Below are 5,720 nucleotides of genomic sequence, written 5' to 3' on the forward strand. Positions count from 1 at the left end.
TGCAAAAAGAGCAGAGGCAGTATTTTCCATGTCTTGTGACTGACAACATATTCAACCAATAAAAAGACCATATTCCCAGGATGCATTATGCATGGGAGAGGGTGGAGGGAGGGGCCTGATACTGCTTAATTTAGAGTGTAGAGTGAAAGCAGTGGGTCTATTTAGGATGTTTGCTTATTCATGAAAGATTATTAGGGAGCAGATTTTCAATTAACCTCTTTTTAGAAACTAGCATTGTTGGGTTTTTTTTTTTTAAAGATTTTATTTATTTATTTGACAGAGAGAGATCACAAGTAGGCAGAAAGGTAGGCAGAGAGAGAGGGGGAAGCAGGCTCCCTGCTGAGCAGAGAGCCCAATGCAGGGCTCCATCCCAGGACCCTGAGATCATGACCTGAGCCGAAGGCAGAGGCTTTAACCCACTGAGCCACCCAGGTGCCTGTAACTAGCATTGTTTTGATACTCTTCACTCTTAGTAAGAATCTCATACTGCTTTTCAGGAAGCTATTATATTCTCCTCAAAAATCTACAAAATATACATTATTAAATGTATTTTTCAGGTGAATAAATGATAAAAATCTCTGAAACTTACCTAATTTTACATATGTGTCCTACTTCACAGTTTCCTATTAAATTCATGACTCTCCATGTGCTAAGAGATCTGGAATATAATGGTAAAGAGCACTCACTTTGGAGTCAGACACCCCTCAAGTGCACTCACAGTTCTAGTTACCCCATCTGCAGACTGGGGACAAAAGTATTTTACTCGAAGAACTGTTGCAAAGATATATCGAGGCCCTAAACAGCCAAATCTATCTTGAGTAAAGGACAAAGCTGGAAGTGTCACAGTTCTTGATTTAAAAATACATTGCAAAGTTACAGTAATTTTTTTAAAGATTTTATTTATTTTATTTGACAGACAGAGATTACAAGTAGGCAGAGAGGCAGGCAGAGAGAGAGGGGAGGAAGCAGGCTCCCTGCTGAGCAAAGAGCCCAATGCAGGCTCCCTGCTGAGCAAAGAGCCCAATGCAGGGCTCGATCCCAGGACCCTGGGATCATGACTTGAGCTGAAGGCAGAGGCTTTAACCCACTGAGCCACCCAGGTGCCCCACAAAGTTACAGTAATTTAAACATAGTATTGTCAGGGGCACCTGGGTGGCTCAGATGGTTAAGCCTCTGCCTTCCGCTCAGGTCATGATCTCAGCGTCCTGGGGTCAAGCCCTGCATTGGGCTCTCTGCTCAGTGGGGAGACTGCTTCCCCCTCTCTCTCTGCCTGCCTCTCTGCCTACTTGTGATCTCTATCAAAGAAATAAATAAAATCTTTTTAAAAAATAATAAAATAAATAAACATAGTATTGCCATTAAAAACTGATGTACAGGGGCACCCGGTGGCTCAGTTGGTTAAGCATTTGCTTTCAGCTTAGGTCATGATCCTAGAGTCCTCAGATCAAGCCCTGCATCAGGCTCCCTGTTCAGTGAGGAGCCTGCTTTTCCCTCTACCATTCCCTGCTGCTCCCCCTACTTGTGATCTCGCTCTCTGTCAAATAAATAAACAAAATCTTTAAAAATAAAATAAAATAAAAAATACAATTAAAGGGACATCTGGGTGGCTCAGTTGGTTAAGCGGCTTTCGGCTCAGGTAATGACCCCAGCGTCCTGGGATCAAGTCCCACATCAGGCTCCTTGCTCAGCAGGGAGCCTGCTTCTCCCTCTGCCTCTGCCTGCCATTCTGTCTGCCTGTGCTCACTTCACTCTCTCTTTCTCTCTCTGACAAATAAATAAATAAAATCTTTTTTAAAAATACAATTAAAATGCCACAATAAAGAAAATTCTCCAAAACGAAAGCGTTAGCATTTTTGGCACTTAAGAATCTTGATCTCTTTAATGGCAAAGTACTGGTAACTGAAAGGGGCTATCTATAAGTGACATTTCAGAGCTGATTGATTATAGGAAGTCTGGGGACTTGACCCTAAGGACATACTCCCCTTCCTTACTATCTACTTTGCACACACACCATCTTCTAACATAGCTCTAAGGAACCCTACAGAAAATGAGAAGAGAAGATGAAAGCACAATGACTAGGAATTGGGTGGGGGGGGAGGCAGGGGGTGGAGATGGAGATGGAGAAATTAAAAAGGAAGATGCTAAGAAATATTATAAAATAGAAAAGGTCACCGCTATCAAGGCGGCCTTTCCATGCCTATCTTATTCCTACTTCCCATCATATTTCCTTTTCTTCTCTGTTCTTTCATTTTACTTCCACTTCTCATGTCTTTTGCCTTTCTGCATTTTTCGTGATTATGTGGAATTTCAGGTAGCAAGACAGGTTTGGAAAGGAGAAGTTTCGTCTTGGGCAGGTTTGCCAAATAAAGTATACGACACCCAGTAACATCTGAATTTCAAAAAAGCAAAAATTTAATAATAAGTATGTTTCATGCAATATTTAGACACATTATACTAAAAAAAATCATTTGTTGTTTATCCGAAATTAAATTTAACTGGACATCTTACATTTTTATTTGCTAAATCTGGCAATCCCAGTCTTAGAGCTCTGTGCTACTCAAATTTTAACATGCATACAAATCACAGGAGATTTTGTTAAAATGCAAATTCTGATCCAGTAGGTCTGGAGTAGGGCGAGAGCTTCTTTGTTTCTCACAAGCTTTCACATGACAGCTGCAGCTGCTGGCCTGCCGACTGTTCTGTGAGTAGCAAGGATTTAGAATCGCACTGTTCAACAGAAAGATAATGACAGCCACATACGTAATTTAAAATTTTCTAGTAGCCACCACACTGAGAGAAGTTCAAATCAACAGGTGAAATTAGTTTTACTATTTTTTCTTTAACCTAACATCCTTAAATTTTTATCTCAAACATAATTATTAACGAGATATTCTACCTTCTTTTTCGGCTCTAAAGTCTGAAATCTGGTATATAATTTACACTTACACACATCTCAAGTCGATCTAACCAAAATTTCAAGTGGTCAGTAACCACCTGTGGCTAGGGGTCATTGTACTGGGTGGTGCATATATAAAACAAATCCTCCAGCTGCCAGAGCAATACCTCATGGTGTCCCATGGCAGCAGCAGCAGCACTGCCCGACCCGTTGCTCCCCAAATTTCTGGTCGGGGAAGGTAGGAAGCCAAGCCCACGAAGATACTGCACTATGATAATTATGATATTGTTAACACTCAGAAGCCAGAGTGGAAGCTCTTCAGAGCTTACCATGTGACAATCCTTCCATGGACATATGCCTCAGTTATATTTTCAGGCATACAAATGGATACAACACTTTTAATTTTAAATCATTTTCATTTTAATATATTTTATGACTCGATAATCCTAAAATTTCAACATAGCAATCTTTCTGTTGTTGACATTTTCTTCCACTTGGTTAAGAATATTTAAGGTAAAATAATTAGTAGCTAGTAGGTTTCACACATGTATTTTAAAATAGAAGTCACACTTAAGATGTGGTTGTCAGAGAATAGCTCATCTTGTGACTTTAGAAGAGAAAAGCAGTGACAAAAATGTTAATGCGATAACTTGCAGGCTGCAAAGTGCTAGGATATCACCTGCCTGGCACTACACCTCACTGCTTATATAGCAGAGGAGTCCCTGTCCAGAACTGTGACGGGTCTGACATTTTACCTAACCGATAGGCTAACAAGTTAGCTGCCAGTTTCAAGGATGCTGGCAGAAGACACAAGACTTCAGGGTCAGAGACAAAGAACTTTATTCCTCACCACAGAAGCAAGCAGCATGAGCAACAGTATATTGTGTCAATTTCCCGTGCTCACAGAGCAATCCCACTGGACCAACATGGATGCTTGTACACACAGTGGATTTCATTTCAGGATTTCATTACTTATAGCCTTGAGTTTCCAAGGCTATAAGTAAACCTGCCCTATGTAAGAGAAAGACACTATTTCTACCTTTCAAGGCCATTCACTATACATATATCCTAAAGATATTCCAAAACAGAAAGGTTAGTGACTCACGCATAAGACAGGCAGAAAATTCAGAAGGGTGTGGAAAATATCCCAACAGTTTTCTTGAGAGAACAGGAGATTGTCCGTCCATGCTGCCTTCTTTTCAACTGAAAATATCTTGTGTTTGCTGCATGTTCCGATTTACGATATATTACTGTTACCTGAAAATTTGACTATCACTGATCTATCTTCCCAATATCATATGTGACCATATAGAATTGTATTATCGTAAGGGAAAAAAATGGCCCTAACTTAATTATAATATTTGCCTGAAGGAATAACTAGCATTTGCCAGACTACAGTCTCTAATCATCTAAATGCTCTCAGACCCAAAGTTACTATAGTCAAATGCTCATATCAATCACAATGGTCTTCACGCGCAGAGTCAAAATCCAAATCCATCCACCTCCTTCAAAGCCCTGCATGATCTGGCCCTTGCTGGTTTCTATTACTTCATTTTATGTCAACCCTTCCCCATACTATGTTCCAGCACACTGGCTTGGATTTTGCTCAACACCCTCCAAATGCTAACTTTTTTGCACCTCAATAACTACACATATTGTTCCATCTGTAGAGATCGCCTCATACTCTCCTAACCTTCCTTGCATTCTGTTCACCCTCATCATAACATAGATCACCTGTGTATGGGACATTTATTTTCTTGTTACCTATTTACAGAGTGTTTCTTCACTCGAAGGTCTGCTCCAAGGCAGCAGGGACTGCATCTAACTAGAGCCTTAGGTTCTGCTGGTCCTAGACGATGCTCAATAAAGTGTATAGGATAATGAATAAGCCTGTGAAAATTCTCACTTCATCTCACATGGTTGTGACTCCAAGAGCTAAATATTTAGGACTAGAAAATCAACTAATACAAGTATTTCATCAAATTCCATATCTTGAAAACACAAATATACAAAATCCAAGTTACATCTGTTCATTAGCAAAATACCAGACTATGTACTTCTTGCCCATTGTAGAGGGGTGTGATTCTGTTAATGCATGTCAACTTGACTGGGACACAAGGTGCCCAAGTATTTGGTTAAACACTATTCTGGCTGTGTCTCTGATTGTATTCCTAAGTGAGATTAATATTTGTATCAGTAGACCGAATAAAACAGATCACCTTCCCCAGTATGAGTGGGCCTCATCCAATCCACTAAAGGTCTGAAAAGAATAAAAAAGTGAGTAAGAGAGACTTCTCTTTCTCTACCTATCTTGGAGCAGGGAAGTCTTCTCCGGCTTTCAGACTCACTAAGACTGGAACTATACCATTGGCTCCCCTGGGTCTCCAGCTTGGTGACAACAGATACTAGAACTTCATAACTGCATAAGTCAATTTCTGTAATAAATCATATATACATTAATTTCATATATATATATATATTTGGTTTTCTCTGAAGAATCTAGACTAATACAGATGCTTTATTAAGTTCAGAGCCTAATTGCTGCCATGATTTCTACTAATTTTCATCAAATCAACTTCTGAGTTGATTAGAATCAGGTTAGTAAATGAAATACTTATAAGTGCTTTTGATTTAAATGTTAATTTTTCTTACTTTTGATGCCCCTTTGGCTTTTTAGAACACAAATAATATACCAAATTAGTGGAATATATTTATGTTCTTGGTTCTCAAGCTAAACTGAGATAAGAGTCCTACACTTCCATAAATTGGTCCATTAGACAAATATTCATTGCCATATGCTACATGCCAGGAATACAAGATGAAA

The sequence above is a fragment of the Mustela putorius genome, unplaced genomic scaffold (assembly GCF_011764305.1).
Source record: "Mustela putorius furo isolate JIRA1106 unplaced genomic scaffold, ASM1176430v1.1 tig00537350_pilon_pilon_pilon, whole genome shotgun sequence".
In the NCBI taxonomy this organism is placed as follows: Eukaryota; Metazoa; Chordata; class Mammalia; order Carnivora; family Mustelidae; genus Mustela; species Mustela putorius.